A 26,485-nucleotide genomic window follows, 5' to 3' on the forward strand; every position below is an offset into this window, starting at 1 on the left:
TTTTTAATTTATTTTTCAGAAAGGGAGCATTTTTTCTCACCATGTAACAGGACAACTCTACAAACAAACAAAGGAATAAAATATTCAAGGCTGCATACGAGTATTTTTAACTACAAATTCAGGAAAAGAGAGAGTGAATCCTTTTCACTTCTAAGACCAAATACGTTTTTATGCTGCGAGAAGATTCTGGGTTCAACTCCCAACCTGGTTCTTTCTGTATGGAGTTTGCATGTTTTCTACCATGTTATATGGCATCTTTTGCAAACGCTGTGTTGTTTTTTTTGTTTTTTTTCACAGCTTCAGCATACCGATGAAATGTTTGTCCGATAAATATTTTTATCGCTGCAGTAGACGGCTGCATCTGACGGATACCGCCCAAGATGCTGAAGGTCACAGAAACGATTGAAAGCATTGAAATGACAGATAAAAAGAAAGAGAAAATGAGGAACTCAGTGTATTTATTACAGCCAATATCACATTTAACAATGTTATACCAGTGGCTCGATTTTCAGTTTGTTCAACCCTATGTTGGAGTTCACTTTAGGTTTCATTAACCAAAGAACTGATGAGGAAGAAAAGCGAAAACGAGCTGAAAGAGGGATTCGCTTTGATATTTGTATTTGAGAAAGATAAATGTATTTCTGCATCTATGGTTTATGTTAAAGTAAAAGTTCCTACTTGTACACAATCTTTGCTGATAAAATGTTATTTTTCTGTCTGCTAAGCTCATGTGGCATTTCTGTACGGTGTAACCTAGCTGCCTTACAGCATAATCGATTATGCTTTTTAGTCTGCAATACGTTTTTAAAAGCGGAACCCATTTTCGTTAAACATAAGCAGAAACACTGAAAACCCTCCTCAGAGCTGCTGTTCCTTTCCGCTCAGATGGGCTTACAGTGATTTGCAGCACATTGTTTTACCTGGTAAACAAATCTGCGATGCACTGAATGTTTAATGACACCACAACAACCAGGCTGACACAAGGGAAAATTTATTTTAGATGCTTTTCTCAGTGATTAACATGTGGTTTGTTTGCTTGAGAAGGTCAACGTTGGTGAGAAATCACCCGGGAGAGAGAGAGGGAGAAAAAAAAAAACAGAAGCGTCTGACTGGTGATATTTCTCTCCTTGAATGTTTTTTATTGCTTGTGGTCTAATGAATGAAACCGGCACAATAGCTTCCAAGGAGACAGAAAAAATGGCCGTAAAAGAGCAGCTCCGTTCCAATTTATCTTCCTTGGCTTACCCTGTATTTTGTACAAACACCTCCATCCACTCCCCACCTCAACCCCACACAATCTAACTATTCTGTCACATTTTTATCTGGATCTCTACCCTCATTTGTGCCTTTTTTCCCCTCCCCTCCAATCCTGGCACCTCATTCCCTCTTCCTGATTCCTATAGTCCTTCTTCCTCCTCTCTATCTCAACGCATTGCTCCCAGCGAGCCCATAGTCAGCCAGTCACTTAGATTATAGACGCCCTCATCAATCCTGGTTTTGTTTTATGGCAGGAAGGAGTGGGCTACCCCTCTGGCTTCACATTAATTGCAGAGCGAGAACACAGATGAGAATTGTTAAGCAGTTTCTGCAACTTTTATACAGCGCCGTAAAAGATATTTGGTCTCTTCCAGGTTTTTTTTCTGTTCTTGGATTTTTGGCGCACCGACATGTTTCAAATAAACATCATAAAAAAACATAAACAAAAAGGGAACATATTACACAAAGATAACCTGAGTACACATCAAAATGTAATTACTTCATTTATTAGGAGAAAATTACATTGTAAAAAACAAAACAAAAAAAAAATAGTTTCCATGTTAGATGAATGAATTAACTTTAATTAACCACGTTTTTGCTAAGATATTAATCGAAGGCTCAAGCTCCAACTCTTAAAACTACCAGCATGCACTGTGAATTGGTGCTATGTATAGTAAACTGAATTAATTTTTGTTTTTGGTGCTTAATTTCTTTGTTGCTTAAATTATGAGAGATGAATCAAGGATGTGCACTGAACCTGCAGCTTCGCGCTCTTCTTCCCAAGTAAGTAACTGAAAGAGCAACAAATTTAATTAATTTTCACGGCTATTCAATTTACATGCATAATATTCTTAAACTATTTTTTGTCAGAGTTCTGGTGGGTTGATTACCTAATGATCAAAATTATGTATAGTTTTGACTGAGTCTAGCTGTATTTATCTAAAAGATGTGCAGTGTGTCGTCTTGTTCAAGACAACTTCACATTTCAATCTTTATCACCGTTACTGCATGTTTTCTTCTGCACAAAAATGGTTTAAGTGGATACAGAAAAGCAAATTAAAATGAACTTTCTGGTAAATCCTGTCTTCAGTCAGTGACTGAACCTTCAAACTCCATCTAAATTTACGGGTTTCAGTCGATGTGCCGTTTTCTGTTGACCAAATTATTTTAATCTGTGAATGACAGCAGCTGTTTTGGCAATTCAGGCATCACTGCAGCTTTGGGGTGGATTTCTTTTTAATTTTATGTCAACTAAGTGCAAGGTAGATGTGGCTACACGAATGAACTTGTCTATCTACATAAGCTATTAAAATGTAGTTCATATTTGAAAGAAAACGGAGAAAATCCATTAAAGGAAAATACTTTTTACAGTTTTTTTTGTTTTGCTGTTTCCTTTCTCCTGTAAAGTCCTTTTCTTTTTTTCTTTTTTTCTTCTTCTTACCAAACATTTTTATGCATATCCTCTTTACTCTCCATTGCCTTTGGCTGCGTCTGTCCCTCCTCTGCCACAGAACATTTCACTTTGATGTAAACAACCAACACTGCGCCTACCGACAGAAGCACAAAGGTGTGTGGGTCGAGGAGCGCTGCGTGCACCGATAGTCTTCTCAATCAAAAGTAGCGTGAGCAACGGTGGCTTAGGGCTTCAGGGGGCTACAAGGCAAACAGACAGTTTCGTTTGCTTATTCTTTATCTCAAGGCCACAGTCAACAGGCACCAATACTTTTCCATTCATCATACCACCAGAAAAATGTCCTACGGTACATTGTTTCCTCTGGACGCACAGAGGGTGGAAGAACAAAAGTACTCTGAGAAGAAAGGGAGAATGGATAGCTGAAGGGGACCGGGGAGACAAAGAGCTGTTGAATGTAAGTGGAGGATGTTATAACCAGCTTCTTGGAGACAACTCTTATTATTCTTGTAGGGTGTTTGTGTGAGTGGCATGTAATTTTCATGATTGCGCAAACATAGTTATGATTCTGAATCGGTTTTCGACCCCTTTGCCTCCTCCCCCGTGTACTTGAGATGAAGATCATCGCCTGCACTCACCAATCGAGACTCGGCCAACATGAATCAGACTTCGAATGAATAATGGGTAATTTACCCATAAACTTCTTTCACACGCCGCCCCTCAAACCGGATCTAGTAATTCCTTTAATTTGCTTCAGCATCATTTGTGAAAGTACTTGCATAACGAGAAGGTTGAAGGTTTTCCACCTCTCATCCCTCCAAGCTGTGGTAGAAACACAGGTAGAGATCCATTCCTGGCTGATTTGATTTTCTGGGTTTTGGACTATTACACAAAAGAGAGAAAAAAAAGTTGAGGGGTTTCAACATAAAATATCAAGATTGATCCCATGCATTCATTTAAGTTTATGCCGTGAACCTTTTTCTGATTTTATTAATCCCAAAACGTGCTGCTGTGTTTAGTTCTGATGCATGTAAAGAACTGGAGAGCTGGGAATCTGCATTGCAAATTAGCTAAGGTTGTAAATGTTATCATGCTTGATATTATGAATACTAAGTACTTGTCCCCCACTCAAAACAAAACAAAACAAAACATCCAGAGTCTGAAAACAAACTATTTAATTTTACATTTTTAATTAGGTTTTATCCATCTTTTGTTTTCAGTTTAGAGTCAGAAAGCTCTATATCAAATTTGTAGCATGATCAGGAAAAAAAAAGAGATTGCCACTTGCTTGGAAATGTAGCACTGGTGTAATGATTTTAAAATCTGTGTTTAACTAGTTCAGTGTTGAAGAAAATTTGTGGCAATTGGTAAAAAAAAAAGTGCATGTAGAGGTAAATTTCTGATCCACTCTTTGAAGGATTTGGTACTTTTAGAAGAACAGACGCCCTCGGATCATAACAAACAGGTGTGTTTGTACCGTGTGACGGTCATTCAGCCGAGAAACATAAATCTGCTAAATCCAGTCAGTTAATGGGAAATGCCAAGCTTCCCATTGCTATGAAAGTTGTGCAGCATGTCCTCAGTTTTAGAAATGACTTGGTAACCATTTCCAGACCGACGGAGTCGCTTTGTGATGCTTCTTCAGATCATTCAGCTTTCATCTTGTCAGTTCTGTCCAGTCGCTCCTCGACTCCAGCGGTCTTGCTAATGAAGTCGCGTCCAAAAAGCGGTCAATAAAAATATTTTTTATTTATTTATTTTTTTACAATGCCATACACAGGAACATTAATCACGCAACACTACTACGGGAGTTCAGTCAGGTAGATTTATGCTTTGTCTTTTAGCAGAAGTAATGACAAAAATTACTGCCGTACAAGTAATGAAAAATTATGAGACTTAGTCACCATCCGAAAAGATGAACACAATAAGCAAGAAAAATGAACGTTAAAAAGGGAAATTAACTGCATGATTGCATAACAGAACAAATTCACCTCTGATTGCAGAAACACTTTTGGCTCGTCTACAAAGTCATTTATAGCCGGTCTCCCACTGCCAAGTCCCACTGTACCGGCTACACTGCACCGAGGTGAAAATAGCTGAGAAGCTAATTACACTATAGGACCCAACAAAGCAGAAACTGTGACACATTTCAAAGAGAATGGAGCAAAAGAGGAAGTGGAATGGAGAGGAAGAAATGTTTGGGGGAGAAAAAATAAGGCTGGCAATGTGAGAGGAGGAGATGAAAGAGTGAGACAAAGGTAGACCAGATAATGGGGATGTGCAGTGTGTACGTGTGTAACAAGGAGACGGAGAGAAGTAGAGAGGAAGATGATGTGATGGATCATCAAAGGATAAGAGAGGATATTGAAGCGAAAGTCTGATCAAACCAGGCTGGTGTCTTTCTCTGCCCTGAGGAGAGGAGGAACATATCGCTGTGCCTGGCTGCCACTCCCCCCGCCCCCCTGCTCTGCTCTCTGTTCTCTTTGCCTTTCTAAAGTGCTTAAATTTCTGCAGTGGGACCGCCGTAGTTTGCAGGTTATGGATCGGCATGTTGCAACGCAAAACAGATGCAATCATATGCTCGTTTGAGAGCTGATCTCTATCTTTGTGAACAAGGTTTCTGTTTTGGTTGTGCAAAAAAAAATAAAAAAGTAGAATTTGAACATCAGATCTGAATATCTTCCCTTCTCTGGAAAGAATCGGGCACTTCTGGGATTCCTGCTCAATGTGAGGGTTTAAGTTGTTTATTATTCCAGATCATTTAAAGAAAACACACTCCAGTGATAGACGTATATTAAGGACACAGTCTCACGTCGTTACGATGTTTGTGGGCCATTGTTTGTGAAGTAATGAGTTGATCTAGAGCCAGAAACAGACCAACCTGAGCCAATGAGATGTGCAGTGAGACAAAGGACCAGCAGAGCATCACCAGGGGAAACCACAATCCCTAAAGATAATGGTGAAGGTCCGGTGTTCTGAAAGGATTCATTAAAAAAGGTATTACTGGTAATTATTTTTAGTCTAAACATAAGTCAAAGACAATTGAACATTGTTTTTTGTTGTTTGCATATGGCTTTTAAACAAATTGGTTAATTACCAAATACGTTGCAATGCAGCAACTGCAAATCAGAAAGGATCATTTAAATGAGCTTTGATCTTAGATTTAATCCCCACCATCTATCAAAGATGTTGGTGACAAAATATCTGAATGTCAGAAATTTTTCAAGATGTTGTTTTTTTTTCTTTCTTTTTTTTTTTTTTGTCCTTAGATTTTGAATTAGAGAACAATAATTTTAGTTGTAACTTTGATTAAAAAGATAAAAGTTCAGTTTCAAAGTTTCTCCTGTAATGGATAATAAAAGGTAGTAAAAAATAAATAAATAAAAGTAATTCACTTTTGTCTTTGAACAATTTACATCTTGCTTTATTATTATTTTGAGCTTGAAAATCCTTGAAGAGGAGTCGGACCACAAAATTGTCCAAATGCACACTGGGTCGTGGATTGCTAAACAGGTAGGGTCAGTGGTGCCATCTGCTAATTAGCATTACTTGTAAGACAACATAAGCAAGTCCACAGCCATGTAATAATGGGAGGCCAGATATTGCGGATACAGCCAATTAAAAACAAGACACCAGTTATTTAATAAATGTACAGGAGAATACAGTGTCATGTCAGACAAGTTTCCCAAAGCCGATCGACGCAGGTCCGTTCTTTACCCAATTTCAAACCACAAGTTTACAGCTCTGCATGGTAATTAGTTTTTACTGAGTAAGGTTTTTACTGAGGCAGAAAATAAACACATTTATTTTGATGTTTGAAATGAAAATTTTTGTCAGAAATAAAGCCAAACTTCCACATCTTGTCAGACTAGTAGCTGTTTGCTTCTGATGAGCGGCTCTGTGTGTGGCTCCTCTGAGGCAGCTACTGAAATCTTTACTCTTTAATGTGCTTTATGTTACATTTGCTGCCTTGTTTTTAACTGGCTGATTAAAGCATCCACCTTAAACAGCAGGTGTCTTAAACATCATGATGTCACAGCAGCTAATAAAATGTTTTTGTTTTTGGATGATTTTTAAGATATGACTTAACTATGGAAAGCTTACAATTCTGAAGGCAATTTGAGAAGTTGTTGTAAATACATGCGAGTATTTATTGGGGTGAATTATGCTCACTTAGAGCTCTGTAGCCTTTTGAAATGGGTTTTTTTTTCTCCTTAGAATATGACGGTGCTGGTTGGTAACCTTGAGCCTGAGTTACATCCTGCCACTGGTTTATGCTGTTTTAATGTTTCTGAACCATTTTCTTAGAAAACTAAGAGGAATGTTTTGTGAAGACTAGATTCTGTTTTGACCTTGGTTTTGAAATGTGTCATTAACAAGCATTTTCTGAAGGTGTAATTTATGATGGCATAACAATAAGTTATTATGTGAGCGGTCTAATGCTTACTCACATTGTATCCTGGACCAAAGCTAAGATTGTTTAATATATGGCTGTTAAGAGAAATTGTTTTTTTTTTTTACTACACTTTTAGTAGGTTTTACTGTTATTTTGTTTGTTTGCCTTCTCTTCCTGCAAGCATAGTTTGGATTTCACACACCTGCCATATAGAGAGCTTACATTTTATGCAGCAGGCTTGTTTTCTGTACTGTTTTCAATTCAGTGGTCTTCTAAAAGTTGGGTCAGATATTTATAGAACAACTCAAAATTATGTACAAAGTTTGGATTTAAGTTTATGAGCTAGAGGTGGATTGATAACATTAGATAATGGTATTAATGTATTTATTTAACATTGAGAATGCCCCATCTTAACATGAATTAGTCATTTTGTCATATTTTTATGTCATTTCTGTCAGTCACTTTAGCTTGACCTGCACATTTTCCTCAGTTTGTTACCGTACCCATCTCTTTTGGAGCCATTCGTCAGGCTTAGAGAGTCTTAAGGAATGTATTAAAGTGATTTAAATGATGTATGTGTGTTATTTTAGACAATTATTTTCCATCCTTCCATTTTTAAATCTAATTTTGCTTTTGATCAACGGCTGCATCCAGTCTCTCCATTGCTGACTGTTGCGTTATTCAGTGTTATCTAATCTTATCTTTGTCTAATAATAGCTACATGTGCAGACTTGAATTAGTTTTTAAATGAAAACCACTGGCAAACATTTAATCCTGATTCTTTTATTTAGTGGGAGTCACCTTCCCTCTAGGTAATTGGGTCCGTCTTGACTCCAGGACTAATTACACATCCAGTAATGCCGGGCCGAAGCTCTGTTGTCAGTGTTTTGTCCGATCGCTCTCGGCGTCAGACAACCTCTTAGCCTATGATTGATTTTATGAAAGACCCAATCTGTTCTGTTATTAGCCTACTGCCCCATTTTTTGAAATTGCCTTGGCTCTTTCTCTCTTGTCTTGACACCATGGGTTTTTCCATTTTCTTTCTTTCTTTTTTTTTTATTTGTGTGTGTTTTTCGTAAACTTACCATTAGCCAAGGTTGTGGGTATTTTGTGCAAAGCACCTCATGCAGGTTTGCTGTGTCTATATTTTAAACATTTAAAATGCATGTACATTTTGCTAAATAAAACTGACAATGCTAGCTAAAAAAAAAAAAAGCCACTCCTCGTTGCATTCTGAGCATTATTTTTTTTTTTATCTGTGTTTTTTGGTAGATGGACACAAACAGTGGGTTGCTGCTTATTTTTTTTATTTTTTATTTTTGAAATAACAGATGCATCTGCTTCTCAAGGACAAGCAGTGACCCTGGGCCTGATGTGAGCTAAATTGGCCTAAAGTAATGTGCAGTGAAGAGCTCCTCTAACAAATCCAGATCATCTCTGTATTCTCCTTTCTCTCCCCTTTTGTCTGTGTGACGGAGGCTTCAGAGCCTCGACGTGCTGACAGGTCAATTAGACGTCAATTTCCATATATTCCTCAGTCCATTTGCCTTATCCATTTGAGCATGAAAAATGATTATGAGCCTTTTTGACCTGTGCACCATATCAATGTTGCTCAGACGACTTTATCCTTAATTATCTGTGACCCATTCACCCTTAAAACTTCCGACTTCCCTCCCCGTCTCTTTATCATTGTAATAAAGTTAGACTCCTATTTTTTTATTGGCTCTCATTTCCATCCCAGACTCTACTCACCATAAAGCCCAACAAAGCTTTATAGAGTAGTCACTCCTCCCAAAATGCTTATGGAGTCCTTTTAACATAACAACTGGCATGACATCACACCCTATTCTTCTTCAAGTCGATGCAGAAACCTGAAATGTGTCGCTCCTTAATATTTCTATACGTTTTTGATGGCGTTGTGATTTGTATTTGTTGGTCTCAAAGTTAAGCTGCAGCTGCACATTTAACTGGCATTTTAGAGTTTATAGTAAAGCTACAAGTCATTGATCTGCCTGAAACAATATTATTTTCATTAGTGCTTGTGAACTCTGACTCTTGTAGTGAAGTGCCGTTTTCAAATGTCTCCTAAGCTAAAGTCCTGCTAAGCTAAATGGAGCCATATGTCCCTGGTTTGATTTTTTTTATCTATTGATTTATTCTGAAGGATGATGTCTGATCATTGGTGTGTGATCTAAAGCTTAAACCTAATTGAGTTAGGTAATATATCAATAATCTGAGGCACACAAAATGGTGTGCCACTAAGAATTAGTGTTTTGGAGTGACCTTGTCTGGACTTAAATCTGTTTTGCTTTATTATAAATCTTAAAAAAAAAAAGCAATGTTCATTTTACTCAAACATATACCTATAAAAAGTAAAGTAAGACAAACTAATCATTTAAGTGGTCTCTTAATTTTATTCGTACCAATACAACAATCGAACCAGATATATACTTTTTTCACTCTCGTAATTTGGTATTTAGTTTTCACCGAGGGGTTCGATCATCTCTGAAGTGGCTCAACATGATCTGACAGCTGTGCGAGTGAAATAAGATGTTTCTACATCTTCCCCTGCCACCGCGCGCTCTCTCTGCTCCACAGACAAAAAGAGGGAGTGTTCGGTTTTTCCAGAAGTGCCAGAACATTTGAAGGGCAATTTCAGTCGAGTGACAGAGTAATGGATGAAGGCAGCCAGAGCCATCAGTCAAGTGCCGAACAGTACCAAGTCAAAGTTCTAACAAACACCCAATCTTCAGTCTCGGCACTCGCTGCAAACTCAATTTCCCTGCCCGGCTGTGGAGTGCAACAGGCCATTTCGTAGGATTGTTATTTTTCCCGTTGACCACATGAAAGAGCGATAAAGACGTCAATATTTAAGCACTTTAAAAGGGGCTTTTAGTGCTTCACTTTGACCACAAATTAGTTTCAGTTGACTGCATGTTAACCTCTGCTGGTATTTTTGGTCCGTTTTGAAAGTCGGCTGGTCTCGTCCTTAAGGTTATAGACCTTGAGCTCTGAAAAGGTGACAGCTGCTGATCTAATTCAAATTTTCTGCAAGGTAATTAGTATTCTTTCTGAGTTTTTTTTTTTTTTACCCAGTGTTAGATCCCCGAGTACCTCTTTGTCTCTATTCCCTGCTAATTGTGACAATGAGGATGATGCTTAGATAAAAGAGGGGGTGCTGGTGAGAGTAAGTAAGCAGATCTCTCTCATCATCCGGTTTCTACCTCCCAGGGCACAAATAATTGAAGACGCTGTAACACCAGTCCCTTCCTGCCCTTCTAAGACCTTTTGCTGACCTTTTTCTGTCATTTAACTGTATTGCAAAGTGCTGCTGTCCCTGTGTGATGATAATTAAGTCAACTCACACTCCACATGTATTGGGTATAGCAGACAAAACAATTTCAACATGATGAGAATTAGTTGTCATGGTAGGAAGTCGCTGGATTAGCTGGACTGACCTTAAAGACGATGTTTAAATGGGGATTTGGCAAGATTATGAGCTAAGATGCAGTATGCTACATCTTTGTTAGCATGCTGCATCTTGCTAATATATTGGCATTTATTGTGGTAAATGACCTATATATTGTTAGCTGAAACATTTAGCTGACAGGAAGTGTTTTGCTTCATCTATTCACAATAAATGTTTTCTATTGACTTATTGAAGAGACTGCACATTAATTAGCATGTCAAAAAATGTACAAAAAGAAATTTCTAACAATGCCAAAGTTTATCTCAGCCTGGCTTTGCATGCAAACATTTGTTTTTACATAATCACTGACTTCATGCTGAATTGACTCAAGTTCATTTTGTATTTTCAAATAGATGCATTTGTTACGACAATATTGGATTTTGAAGCAAGAAACATGTAGACAATCGGCTAAACCAGAGAGATAACATGCTGAGTAAGACCCATAATTTTCCACATGATCAAAAACAAGAAAAAAACCCAAAAACTGAATCCACTTTAAAATGTGGAATGTTGTAGAATTTCTTAATCTGTGGATGAGACATAATTGTGCATTTTTGGTCCTTTTACAGTGTTGTGCAACTTAAAAAAAAACTATCAAAGACTTTGATGGTCACCGCAGCTCCCAGTCTACCAGCTGGATGCGACTCACTCAGCCAACTCTCATTTCTGCTTCAAACAAACAAGCGACCAAAGCGTAAAGGAAAATTCTCTTTTTTTTTTTAAGGCAGAAGAACAACCCATTCTGTAAGATGTTTATTTCAGAAAACAATAAATGACCAATGAAGTGCTATTGCAGCAAAGAAACAAATTGCTCTAGTTGCACACAAAATATTTTAGTTAAAAAAAGAAAATTGTTTACTCTGATTCTGAGCATGATATCCCTCTGCTGCCTTGATTTTAAATATTAATCAGTCACTTTCATTTTCAACAGAAGAAACCTTATTGCTTATTGTAAAAAAAAAAAAAAAAAAAAAAACAAGCAACACAAATCTTTCATTCTTTTTATTTTTACTGCACCGGAGTAAAGGTTAGATTTTTATTTTTTCTTTAAAGACAGTACGTCTCTACGAAAATGAAGCGCATTTATGTATTTATGTGCGTCTCAAAAAGATATGAGGGTTTTGATGTGCTTCAGAAATGCTGTTGGTTTTGCAGCTTCTCAGTCTCTCACTGAAATTTATGCTTGCAAATTTGTTTAAATAAATAGAGCCGTTCCCCCGAAAACAAATAGACGGTTTTAAATTTACTCTAGCCGAGGAGTCGACAAATGATCAAACATGACAGCGACGCATGCTTGAGCTATTGCTTGCTGTCTGTTATGATGAACATAACTAGCATGCAGAGATCAATGAATGATGACAAATTAGGTTATCTTAACTCCCACAGAATATCAAACATGTACTCCTCTTTATGTTGGGAGAAATTCTGGTGAATTCTGCACGCAGTCTCAGCCTGCGGTCCAACACCCTGCTGGCCTATCAGACAGCTGACGTCTGTCATTTTAATAATTCTGCATTAGTATGCAAAAGCTCTCCTGGGGAACTCAATTTCCACCTGTCACATTTCATATATGTTGTGCTTGCTTTAACTCATGCGAAAGTTTAACCTCAAACAGTTAATCTGAACATCATTTCAATTCATTTCATTCTGAAAGAAAAGACGTGAAAGAGAGTAATGCAAGCTTAACAGGATAAGAACGCTACGTGCCGGGATTTGTGTGATTCAGACTGTTTATGGCTTTGCAACAAACTTGTCTTGTTTGCGTAACAAGTCAAGTTTTTATTGCAAAGAATAAATCTACCCACAGCTACAGTGCCAAACAAAAATATCCATGTCCTTTGGACTTTTCCGCATTTTGTTAAAATCAGTGTATGGTGACGTGGAAAAGTGTTTGCTCCCGTCCCGATTTCACTTTTTCTAGCATCTTTGTCACACTTGTGTGTTTCAGAACGTCAAACCAGTTTAAATATTAGTCAAAGCCACACAAGTAAATATGACGTACAGGTTTTAAATGAAGGTGTTTATTATTTAGGGAGGGAAAAAAAACAAAAAACCTACATAACCCATTAAAACATAACAGTGGCTTAGCACACCTGAGTGAAACATGGCGGTGGTAGTGCTATGACCAGCAACTGTTGACAAAATGTAAAGAGAAATCAAAAAATAAAAGCGTGACAGGTGTGAGCGTTTCTGGGAGCCACTGTAGGTTACCTGGTTTGTGTTCAGTACTCTTCTCAAAGACGAAGGAAAACTGAAAACTACATTTTATTTCTAGACGGCCTGCTCTGAACCCCACAGGCTTATTTTACCTGCATAAAGCCGGGACCTAACTGCGTCTGATAGTTGATGAATGTCGTATCAAGCAAGTCAGGCGGATCCTGATTTCAAACTGCAGCTGAAAGAGTTATTAATAATGGACTTTTCCAAATATACAAAAGGAAATTAATTGCTCACCAATATCTTAGTCACACAAGGATAAGGACTTACCATCTGCTTACTTATAGAGTCACTTTATAAGTAAGTGACTCTATACACTATGTTTTACAAACAAACTTACAAAAGTTTGTTTGTAAAAAGAAAAACAAACTTTATAGAGAATTTCTAAAACATAGAACGTCTGAATCAGAAAACAAATATAATAAATATAAAAATAAGTTAACTAATATTATAAAAACATGTAAAAAGGACTATTATCATAAATTACTGGATAGGAATAAAAACAACATTAAGGAAACATGGAATATTTTAAATAGAGTTATTAGAAAATCTAACAATAACAACTATCCAGACTATTTTATAGATAATGAACAGAATATTACTGATTTGAAAAGTGTCGTCAATAATTTCAATAGATTTTTTGTTAATATAGGACCTCAATTAGCAGAAAAAATACCGACTACAAAAACTGCAACTCAGCAATATCTAATTGAGAATAATCCCAGCTCCTTATATCTCAACCCTGTACTAGAAGAAGAAATCATAAACATTGTGAATAACTGTAAAAATAAGACTTCCACTGACTGTGATGATCTGGACATGAAAACTATTAAAATAGTAATTAAAGGAATCTCTAAACCACTAACTTATATTTGCAATTTATCATTTCAAACAGGATCATTTCCCAACAAAATGAAAATAGCTAAGGTCAAACCAATGTATAAAACTGGCAACAAACACCTCTTCACTAACTACAGGCCTGTCTCTCTTCTCCCACAATTTTCTAAAATCCTGGAAAAACTCTTTAAGAAAAGACTGGAACAATTCATAGAAAAACATTCGCTACTTATTAGCAGTCAATATGGATTCAGAGCAAACCGGTCAACATCGCTGGCTGTAACTGACTTAATAGAAGAAATAACCAACGCAACAGATAGTAAGAAACTGGCAGTAGGGATATTTATAGATCTAAAGAAAGCTTTTGATACAATAAATCATGAAATCTTACTTAAAAAATTAGAACGCTATGGAATTAGGGGAGTAGTTTCTGACTGGATGAGGAGTTATTTAAAGAGCCGGAAACAATTTGTGAAATTGGGAGATGTGGAATCTGATTGGCAGGAGACTGTCTGTGGAGTACCACAAGGATCAGTATTGGGACCAATTTTATTTAATCTTTATATAAATGATATCAGTAAAGTGTCCAATGTATTAAAATTTATCTTATTCGCTGATGACACAAATATTCTAGCCTCTGGCGACAATTTAGAGCATCTTCTCTCAACAGTCACTTCAGAGATTAGTAAGTTAAAGATATGGTTTGACCATAACAAATTATCCCTAAATTTGGACAAGACGAAAATCATGGTCTTTGGGAACTGTTATAAAAATACTGAAATCCAAGTTCAAATAGAGGACGTAACTCTACAAAGGGTTTTTGCTAATAAGTTCCTCGGTCTAATAATAGATGACAAAATCAGTTGGAAACCTCATATTAAACATTTACAGAGTAAACTCAGTAGAAGTATATCCATATTGGCTAGAGCTAGACATGTATTGAATGCTAAATCACTTCATATTCTATATAACTCTCTGATTTTACCATATCTATCATATTGCTGTGAAGTGTGGGGAGTTAATTACAAGAGCTCTTTACATCCGGTAACCGTCCTACAGAAACGAGCCATTAGAATCATCCATAATGTCGGTTATTATGAGCATACAAACCCACTCTTCATAAAATCCAGAATTCTCAAATTTGACGAGCTTGTAGAATTTAAAATGGCTCAGTTTATGTTCAAAGTATCTAAAAAGTTGTTACCTGAGCACATACAGAGCACGTTTTCTGAAAGAGAAGGGGGGTATAACTTAAGGGGTCACTCAAACTTCAAGATCCGCAATTTTAGAACAACAAGAAAAAGCTTCTGTATTTCAATTAAAGGTGTAAAGTTATGGAACAAGTTACATGAAGATTTAAAACAAAGCAATAGTTTAACACAATTCAAAAGAAAGTACAAAGAGGTAATTTTCAATAGATACACATATGGGTGACAGAAAGCAATAAGGTGTGTATTGCAGATAACTTGGTGTAAGGGTTTAGAAAGACAAACCAGCATAAAATGGGAAAATGTATAGGTAAATATTAGTAACTGTTACTTCTGACTGCCACTTTGATTTTGATTTTTTTAATGACAGTAGGACTCTAAAGTTTCAAGTGTTTTGGGGGTAGGAGTTTATAAGTTCTCACTTCTTCCTACCCCATTTTGAGCATGATATGTTAACTGAAACAAAAAAATCTGTATTTTCTCTTCTTTCTTATGCACTTCTTGTTACTGTGCACTATTTTATTTTTATATTTGTATCATGTTCGAATAAATTTCATGTACATATATATGTACTTTGTACGCTTCATTTTTTGGTTATACGTATCTAGGGCATCATCCACCTTTGCAGGTAGGAGATGCAGTGTGCGAGCCGCTCCATTTGATCTTCCTCTCATTAACATTTTCTGTAGTGTAGATGCACATACAGCTCTGATGCTGCACATTCTGCACATTTTCACTTGGTAGAAGTGAGGCTGAAATGCTTTTTGTTGGAAAAACTGCATGAACCAGTCTAAAGTGCTTTTTACAAAGTACCTAAAACTGCAAGTGATGCTTCTATGAAGCTGCTTTTATGTGCAAAGTGGTTTTCCTCCATGCATTTGCAGCGCAGGTAACTTAAACTGAATCCTGATTGTTTTTATGCTTGGACTTCTATTAAGTTAAGCTCACCTGTCAGAATATGACTGGTTTTATTTAAGTGCTTCTTTTTTTTTATTAGTATTATTATTTTGCTGTCACTTAAACATTGCGATTGTCAATTTAGAAGAGCAACTTACTAAATAGAAACTATTTTGCCGTCATGCTGTATGATCAGGTGAAACCAGCAGTTTTCCCACTGACTTTCATATCAAGCTATTTTTCACACATTAAGCTGAGATCCACAGGAAAATTTTCAGACAATTTGATCCAGACCTTTCATGCAGTATCTGTCCATATTTTGACTTCCCAGCAGATTTTTTTTCCTGTTGAAGCTTCACTTTCACAGCTGGAAATATGAGGACTGGGTGGCAGGGGAGCATTTAACCTTGAGTTACCAGGAGGCAGAACATAATTCAGTGTAGTTTGATGTGAAACTTTTTATTCCGCCTGTCAGCAGTGGTGGATGAGGGCAGTCAGTAATGTTTCTGGAATTGTATACACGATATCAACAAGTAAGTGGAAAGTGTCATTTAAGTGGCAGCTGAAGGTGCGAAGCAATAACTCGCACATTTAATGGCAGAAGATTATCCAGCTAATTTGGTTGTTGTGCCTAAATGGACATTTAGCTGTTTAGATTTTAGCTTTTTGGTTTTTTTTAGCAGTGTTTTGTTGCGATGTGAAGCATGTGACGGAAAACCTAACGTGTGCGTTCATCTGTCAGACTGTAGGTATTCTGCAGACCACTAGGCCATGTCCTCCTCTTTTCTGTATGCCACTAACCTGACGGAGGTCGCGGTTGGAGAAAAAGTGACATTTACAGGTTGGAGGCTTTTGGAGGCTGAAAATGTGTGATTTGTTTTAGAGCTATGGCAGCCAGTGGTCCAGTAAAAAATGTTTGACATATGTGGAAAGAGATGAAAAGTACTACTGAGAAATACAACTTTTCTATGTGGAAACAGGTGATTTATCCAAAGATGACATAAACCATTATAGTTAAAAGAACAGATCTGCTTTTCATTGTCATATACCTGCATATTTACACTTATCTCTCAGAATTATTAACCAGATTAATATTTTTTACCTAGATGATAAGACCAATCTAAAGCGCCTTCGGTCACACTCTGCTTTTGTTCTGCTACAATTAGCGATGGCGATCTGAAAGGCTGAGTCTGAATAAGATCAGTTTCATCAAAACACACACTGCTGTGATAAGTGCTGATTTACCGTGTAATCACCTTTTTAGATATTTCCAACTGGTTGTTTAAGAAATTAAAAATCCCACTTATTCCCAGAGGCCTTGTTTTGGTCAAACATGTAGAAAATACCTCCACAAGAAGATGGATAGAAGACATCTAGAAAAAATATCCAAATTCCAAGTCCCTTTTTCAGTGCAGTTTAAAAGTCACTCCACTCAGACATGTAGGATATTTTCCCGAATGGCTGCCATTTTCTCCCCAACAGTGAGATCCAGTCAGCCTTTAGATTAAAGCTGGTAAATTAACAGTTTTGTCTTTCGCTTATTTGTTTTTTCACCATAACAAAATGGTTGTGTTTGCATCATTACAGATGTTAGTTTGGTATTTTATTTAATCTTTAAAGTCATTGTGCTCACACACTTTTAACCCTCCTGTTGTGTTGTGGGACGAATTGACCCATTTACTCAGGTTAAAACGTGACAATTAAAGTGTCATTACTTGCAAAATAATGCCAAATTGGCACTTTTGATGGACTTTTAATGCAACTTTGCATTGAAAGTGTCATTATTTACTGAATGACACTAAATGACAACAGTCAGACATTCATAAAGACTCCTTCATCTTCATGAAAAGATGTTTATATCAATGTCATTCCAGTCTTATGCACACTCCATCAAATAAAGTAATACCAATTTTTTTTTCTTTCCTAAAAGGTTTAATCAGCATAATGAATTGAAATGTTTCATTTCACATATTTTCAAATGCTGCCTGTGCATGTCAGATAAAATAGTCTGCAGAAAACATAACAGACAGCGCCAATATCCTCTGTGATAACAGAGAGAGACATCACGTCAGTTTTTCCATGAATATTTCATGTTTTTCTTGTGTGTGTGTGCGTGCGTGCGTGTGTGAGGCTCTTCCCTGCTGAGCAGATCTCCACTGGTGAGCTTGGTCAGCAATCTGCAGCTCTCACACCTCACTGCAAAGAAGCTGCTGTTCCCGCCATTCTTTGCCTGACGATCAACCAACGTGGTTCAAGCTATTGCTGGATTGCTACCAAATGTGAATTCATTTGAGCCATTACGTCCCTGACAGATCTTCTCCCTGGAAAAACTCTCCTGCTCTGCAGTCGTCTTGCGCAGCTCCATTTATCTCTGTTGTTGCCCGCCTGGCTGCCTGCTCTCCAGCTCCCTGTTCTGCTCCACCCAGAAATCTCACACAAGCTCCCACCACGTGGGTCATTTAACTATGCCCCCCAAGCCTCAGAGTAAAACCCACCACCAGAGTCACTAAGAAAATGAACTATTCTTTCCTTCTCGTCTCCTCCTTAAGAGGAAAACCTGCATCATCCATTGTATATTCTCATGTTGTAAATAAACCACTCACCGGTGCAATCTTTGATTCTGAATGATTTCGGCACGTGGGTCAGGAAATTAGACATGGACATGACACTTTTGATCAGGTCCTGCTCATCGCAGTACAGAAAACATGTTTCTAATTTGTTGTATTTTTTAGGGTAGAAGTTGAAGTAGCTGGATAACATGCAAATTTATTTTCATCATCCTGGAAGTCAAAGGATGAATTATCAGTCTGTGGAGAGAAAGGCAGGGGGATATATGTTATTTCCACAATGTCTGGAGACTACAACCCGAGGCCCTAATGTCACAGTGGATAATAAGCCAGCAGCATGAAGAGATTGATACCCATTTGGTAAAATAAACATGCGGGAGCATGTGCAGGCTGTGTATTGTGAGTTTACTCTTGAGAGCCTGTTGGAGGAGCTGCAGAGAAGAATTTGATATATTTAATTTGAGCCTGAACAGAGGAGAAGTTTATGTTCATTTATCAACATCACTCTACAGATAAAGCAAAATGTCAAGTAAAACCATTACATTATAAATGGTAGGTCAGTCAGTTCTGTATTGCTGGATAGAAAATTGCTTTCTGACAATTTTATATAATTAAATAAACAGACATCAAATATGGAGACGAGAACGAGAGTCCAGTTGTATTCTGTCACTCGCCTCTGTCGGTGTGGCTAAAACACAGAAATCAGAGGAAAGATTAAAGATCTGAACCCGTTTTTGTTTATAACAATGAACACAAATAGTCTGAGACTTTTTTCCTCACCCAAATGGGAAGCACTTTTTACGTCTCGAGGAAAAACTCTACATTTTTAGCTGCGAGTGAATGTGCATTAACTAACAATCCCCCATCTTGGCCACAGGGGTATAATTTTAAGTACTTAAGCATACAACCTGCTTCTGCAAACACTTCTGAAAGAGTAGGTTACTCCCAGGAGCTCAAGTAATTTCAGGTAGTATGCCACCTGTGGAACAAGTCGGGTTGTGAAACTGTGAATGGTATCGTAATGTATTGGAAGCAACTGCAAGTAACAGCAATTCTGCCGTCAAAATGTACATGAAGGATCACTGAACGGGGCCAGTGGATAGTCAGAAAGCATCAATTTTCTCCAAAGTTAGTAGCTACAAACTTTTATTGACTTTAACTTATGTGTTTCCATTGCCAAGCAGCTGCATCTAAACCTGCAAAGCACTGAATGCAGAAGTTTGAAGCAAACTACCACTGGACTCTGGAGTTGAATCAACTTTTTCTCTGGTAACTCAGTAGACTAGTCTGGGTTATTTTACATCAGGAGAGTGTAACCAGCTTGATGGCATTGTGTTAAATGTGAGTTTTGCTGCACAGGAGATTATGTGTTGTGGAACATAGTGAAATGAACTCGGGATGCAACAGTTTGAACAAGTTTGCGCTCCTGAATCTGTGCGAACAGTTTAAAGAACGGCCCCTTCGGTTTCAATAAGACTGGCACCACTGTAACAAGCAAAATCCAAAAAGACATAAAACAGCAAGTTTACTTTGGAGGATCTTGGCTGATCTCCACAGAGACCTGATCTCAACCTCAGAACACATTTGAAATCAATTAGAGTGGAGACTTGGAACATGGCCGCCTTGTCCAACATCAGGGTCTGGCCTTTCAGATGCTCTGCTGGAAGTCGTTCCTAGAAGATTGAGGGAGGCTGTTGAACTGCATAGGTTGTGCCAGCTCTATAATATCAGCTTTGCATGACAGATGGGATGCAATTAATATTTTTGTGTGTGTAAAATCAAGTGACCGAGTATTTTTGACAATATCATGATTTTTTGTGTTTTTCTTTAATAGGTTTTACTTAGGACAGTAACACTGGTGCAAAACATTTTTGGGGATTCTGACTCTCATGTCTGCACATCAGGTCATGCGTGATCTAGTGGATCCATATGTAGAAAAGAGGCAGCAGGGGTCATGATGAAAGCCGATCTATAAAGCAGGAAATGGGACAGAAAACAACTAACTAATATTAGGTTCTTCTATTTTATCCAACTAAAGTGAAACAATTGTTGAAGATTTTGTCAGAATTTGGCAAAAGCCTTAAAACTCAGCTGATGCATTGTTTGCAAATTCACAGGATGTTTCGAACACTGGCTTTTGTTCATAGTATAATGGCAGGCGAAGCACTTCAGAACACTTTTAGTATCACTGCAGCCTGTTTTTACATTGCTTGTTTTTTGAACGTTGTTTGTCGCAGTACATAGAGCGTAGTATCGCGAGTAAGCGTGCCACGTCAAAGCTGCGAACTTTCTCCGTGCAGGAAGCCACTCGGCTGTCACCCGGTGACCCGCTGAGCTCTCGAGAACAGCATCTGTGTGAGAGGAGCGCAGGAGGAGAAGGAGGAAGGTGTAGAACAGGGCGACCAGATGAGCGCGTGAGGTGTGTCGGGGAGTAAAGGAAGGGCAAGGCTGAGTGCTGAATCTGAGTGCTCGTGTTAAGGGCTAAATAATTGCTTACTGCTGCGAAACCTGCTGTGGAGGAAGGGAGAGGTGGCTTTGGGAGGAGAAGGTGAGGAGCAGAAGGAGAAGCGCGCTAATATACTCAAGAGGCTCATGGTGCTGTTTTTAGCTGCATTAGTTATCTTACACACAAGAGGCTTCTCTGATAAATCCATCTCCTCATCCCGTCTAACTCTTTTTTCTTCTACAGTTTCATTTTATTTTAAATTTTTAAGTCTCCTCTTCAGTCTTAAATCCACTAGTTTTATTATGGTCCTTATTTACCTTTTTTCAGATCTTCTCACAGAATGAGTTTCTTTGGGGCTTAAATAATATCGGCGCTTTAGTCAACTTTAAGTCACACTGCCTTGCTGCTGAGCACCTTCTGCATGCTTTTTTTTTTTTTTTTTTTTACAGTTTTTCATGCTTAGTTTCTTTTGTCATGTAATTTAGTTTTTATAATACATTTGTGACGAAGCAAAAGAATTGCTGTAAACCAGTTATTGAAAATAGAGATGCATCCATCAGAGTTGTGATCCATGTATGATCTGCGTTTTAAACCTTTCGTCTGATGGTGTGAATTTTAGCAAAGTAATTTCAAAGAACTTTAACTTTAGACGCAGACTTGATGTTTGACGGAGGAGTGGTGGTACATTGTAAACTGTCTTTTCTGTCATATTTAGACCCAATGCATTTTTATGTTCACTTCCTAAATTTTCTGTGCATGTACATGTCACTTGTTATAGCAAAATTAACACATCAATGTACAACAGCGCTTTGTAAATTTGACAATTGTCGTCCTACATGAAATAAGGCTATACATCTCATGGATACGACAGGACTTGACAGCTACATTTCTTCAGATTTATACCAACATAAACCATTTTGTTTATGGTAACACGACCGGCAGCCTGACGGCAGCCTCAGCGGTGACACTCCATCTCTTTGCTAATTTGTAACACTGACGGAAAATAAGCAGAAGAGTTCATCTGATGAATTACAATCTCTGTCTCAGAGGCTGCTGTTAACATTAATTTTTATCCCAGACCACCAAAGCCCCTAGCATTGAATAATTAATATGCCCCATTCCTTTTTGTGTGTGTGTGTGTGTGTTGGCTAAAAGACAACGGCAGTCCTGGCTGAAAAGACGGATTGAATGTAATCTTGCTTTAGTGTGTTTGATCTGCGTTCTTTTCTCTCGCGTGAGCTGCGAGTTTTTCAGTCTGAGGTCAAACAAAGACGTGGTGACAGTCCTCCCAAGTGCAAGTTACAGCGGCCTGCTATCTTAAAGAGCCTCTGATGAATTGCTTCAGATTCTATTTTATTTTAAACTACAATGGTTAGCTACAATGGCTGCACTGAGTAAAAAAAAAAAAAAAAAAAATTCAAGAATTATTTATATTAGCAACAAAGGTGATGGAGTATTGTATGTTTTTGAAAGCAGTCACTGTAAAACTTCATTATTCTAAAACAAAGATGAAACGAGACATTTCAAGATGTCTTTGGATGGGTAAGTTAAAATAAATTTTAAAAAAGCACTGTTGAAAGATTAGCTTCTAATATCAGCCAAGGAAAAAAATGTTTACAATTCTTTTGGTACTTTTATCTTTCATTTCAATAAGTAGGAATTATCAGATTTTATTTTTTTATTTTTATTATTATTTTTCAACAGAGTTACTTGGCCATGCCTTGGATTTTCAAATGTGGCTCATCTCAAATAAAACCTGGGTCTGGAGTAAGTTAGGTGTCCAAAAGTAAGTAACCATGGCAATCTAGCCCTGTAAGGCGTTAAGCTGCATTCATGTCCCTGCAAACCCCAGGTTAAACCTCACTAAGCCTGAAATCCTTTGTGATGGTTTCGGGCCTCGGGTGATTCAAAGTTCAAAGCTTTATAAATACTTGGACTTCTCAAACCTTCACCCTGCAATCAGCCAATACGAGCTCTTCTAAGGTGCCTGAACATTAACATGACTGATGTTCACAAATTGAATATCGTGCAAGTTTGTAATCCCTTTGGGATTAATGAAGTGTTTTTGGATGGAATTGAATTAATTGGTGTGCCTTTTGTGTTATTGAGGAACTTTAAAACGAGCAAAAACAACAAAGGAGCTAATTAAACGTTAGCTTGATAATAAAAACACATGGAAAGATGAAAGCTTCCTGCGTAGTCAATCAAAACAAATCAAAGAAACAACATTTAAACCGGCCTGATGCCTTTCAAATTGATGCCATTAAAACAGAATGTCTCGGCCGCATTTTGCAAGAATATGTTTTAGGAAAAGGATTTAGAAATTTCGAGCTAACATTCACGGCTGACATCTACCGAAGTCGACACTTTCATTATCTCTCGTCGAGAAACGATATCCAGACCTATGACGGCAGTTAACTGCACGCCAGTCTTTGTCCTCATTGTGTCCTCATTATACACCTTAGAGATAGAGAAGATAAAATCAAATTACAGCCAGCAGAGGAAAAGCTCATTGAAAGGCCATGAACCCTAATTTGTTTTTATCCTCCTCCTCCCATTTGCATTTTCATTGCTCGAAGTAGCCGAAGAGCAGCTCCTTTCGACTTGTTTTCAGGTCTACTTAGTGGCTTACTGGTATTTTTCTACGTTTTGAATAAAAGGGTTACTCAGAGTGCTCTTTCATCTGCATAGAGTCTTAATAAAATCAAAGACTGCAGTGTATTTTACACTGTTATTATTATTTAAATGACACACCAACACAAAATAGTGCAATAACACGGAGCCCCCGGTGAAACATGTGGGAAAACCTTTTCTTTTGAGTTCCCTCACAAAGTGCTTACTGCAATATTTGCTGGTCTGTTTTGTATACAGTCACAAATGCTAATTTAAAATTTCAAATCTATACACATTTAAAGAGCCTCAGTGAAAACATGTTTATTCTTAGCTCTTTGGTGCAAAAAAACTGATTGAAAATTGATTTATTCACTGCATGTTTATGTCCGTTTGTGTCAGGCTGAGATGGGAACGGGCATTTAAACCATTCAGACCACCAAAATAAAAGAGACACAATCAAAACTGTCAGATGACTTATTACCTTGTGATAATAACTCAGAAATATTCCACATATTTGGATGTATTTCTTTCTTTTTCCTTCTTAAGTTTATGTTTAAATCATCGGTTTGTGGTGCATTTTTATCCTAAAGTAAAAGATAAAACTAAAGATATTTCACAATGACATACACATGAAAAAAAACCCTCACAAAAACCTTAGAGTATAGCAGAAAGTATGACGGCGACCAGTAGAAAGGTTTACAGTATGTAATTATGCCACATAAACTGAACAAAAATCCTCCATGTCCCCTAGGGGGCGCCGTAAATAATGAGATATTAAAGTAAAATGGTACTTTATTTTCAAAAAAAAGCCGAATGGGGCTTTTCATAGTACGTTACAAAAATCCTAAACAAAACACTGCTGAGTTTTTTTTTTCTTTTTTTAAATATACCCTCCACTGCATTTTTAGGTCAGTCTGCAGAAACCTGTTACACACAGAGACGGCTTGTGTTGCTGTGTGGATGCAGAAGCATTACGGTGGTTAATGATTCAGTAAAGAAGTGCAGTTCATTCCGGTCTTTAATTAAAGTGGAGCAGTAATGACGACAGTGAGCTGGGCAACGAGGGAGCGTGAGGGACGGGAGGCTTAAGGCCCACTGATACTCTGCATGCTTTGAAAGTTCCTTTAATCAAGGTTTACCGCTCCCTCCCACCATGTTCGCAGCCTCCAACACAAACACACAGAACCCACCGTGAGATGGGAGCTTCTTGCATCTCCTTCTCTCCACTCAGGAACAAAAACACCAGATGGATTGTCGGCACTGTTTTGATTAAGAAGAGATTTAAATTTTCTGTTTCTATTTTGAGGTCTGTCTGGGAGCTTGTGCTTTAAGCTCACTCCGGAGATCGCTTCTTCTTGTTTTCACAATTGTGTTTGCAGATACTAAGAAATAAACAGATCCTGTTTGTCTGCTCTTCTTTAACTGTGGGTTCTAGTATTGAAGAGCAGCTTGTAATGCATTTTCTGTCCTAATGATGTGCAGTTGCTGTGGTGCAGCTTTAATCTAAAGGACTTTAAATTCTCCAAAACTCTCGAATTAAAAGGGAAGCTTCCCAACCTGTTCTCTCCACGCTTCAATTTATCACACTTTATTAAGACTTATACGCCTGTATGTATACATTAGCCGTCAAGAGTTTGTCTTAACCTTCTAATTCGGCGCGCGCCCTACGCCTTCAAGAAATAAAAGTGTGGCCCTCGGGTTTTATTGGAAAGTCCTTCTTTGTTTCACCTACATGCAGATGAGTTTGATGTATCACTCGGTGTGATTCAAGACAAAGTGTGAGCAACTGGTAAACTCGACAAATTGAAATAAAATTGGAAGAAATTAAATGCTCTGTCAAGTCCTTTGTACACAGGGAATGCACAAATTAGTTTTGGCTGCTTGTGACAACACGTTCGCTCATGGAGAATCATTTTCTCATTAATCGTGCTCATCCTGTCCGCTTCCATTATATTAGCAATTTTACATTTCGTGAGATGCATATTTCCTGACAGCTTGACATTTCTGTGGATGGAGTTTATTGGACTCGGGCTTCCTGTGGAGCGCCATCTATTTTGGATGATTGTTGCTATTGAATTCATTTCAGCTGACTTCTTTCCTGTTCTACATTAGTATTGCATGGTCAGGGGTCAAGTTCCTACTGGAAAAAAAAAAAAACTATTTCGATATGTATTTACTGGAAAACATTGCATCTTTTTCTACCTGACATGCAGTGCTCTGATAAAGTATTGAACCCACTTGAACTTCTTTAATAGTCAGTAATGTTGCAGCTACAGACTTCAGTGTATTTCATTGGGGTTTTATGCGATTGATATTATTATTATTATTATTATTATTATTATTTCAGAATGATCCAGTCAAAGCTTGTAGCTACAACATGATGGGATGTTGAAAAAGTTTCAGGGGTACCAATAATTTAGCAAAAGATGCTGCAAAGGAGGCAATAATTGAAATGGACTTCTTTTTTCTTTTTTTTTTTTTTTCTGATGCTTCACAGCGGTGAGAAAATTCTTTGTTCCGTCTGGTAAGGCAAAGTAAAACGGCAAGTGTGTAAAGTATGCATTAGTTGGCAAAAATATCTGCCACAACAATTTACATATACATTGGGGCCATCAAATTTGTCCTCATTTCCTTTCCTCCGCTCCACACTTCTGTCATGTTCTCATATAAAAAGCAATCCAAGGAAATGCATTTCCTGCAACAGATGGAGCAGAAAATGGATTTGCATTCATCCTCAAAGTGTTAAGTAGAAACATCTTTTCCCCCCCTTTGCACCAGAATGTCAAGGTTTATGCGTAAAGGTAGCACCACTATATTAAATTCATATTATTGGGGATTTTTTTTCCACTTATGTAAGACTTGCAAGTGGAAGTGGGTTCAAGGCTATTCTTTCCTTCCTGCTTTTTATAGCTGAGAATGTATTTTCCATACATCTGTGTTGAACTGCATCTCTGCAATTGCTTTGCCTACTTTGCACAGACTTTAAGTGTGAAAATACATGTCGCCTCGAAGCCCTGTGTTGCGGACAGGACCATTATTTTTTCAGAAAAACTGGATTCAAACAATTGAGTCAGCTTGTGAAAAGGCTAAGATCTCAAAACGTGACTGGCGGACAGTTTGGAAAGGGGTTTGGACGTTTAGACGCGCATCCTCTACCGCTGAAAGGT

At 37.7% G+C, this 26,485-nt stretch overlaps 1 protein-coding gene across 1 annotated transcript in view; it reads left to right on the forward strand.

Annotated features, from left to right (window-relative positions):
- clstn2a (calsyntenin 2a) overlaps positions 1-26,485 on the forward strand; it is a 156,565-nt gene that overhangs the window by 80,993 nt on the left and 49,087 nt on the right. The gene's annotated exons all lie outside the window — the stretch shown is intronic.

The sequence above is a fragment of the Poecilia mexicana genome, unplaced genomic scaffold (genome assembly GCF_051168715.1).
Source record: "Poecilia mexicana isolate PSO_F unplaced genomic scaffold, ASM5116871v1 scaffold_17, whole genome shotgun sequence".
In the NCBI taxonomy this organism is placed as follows: Eukaryota; Metazoa; Chordata; class Actinopteri; order Cyprinodontiformes; family Poeciliidae; genus Poecilia; species Poecilia mexicana.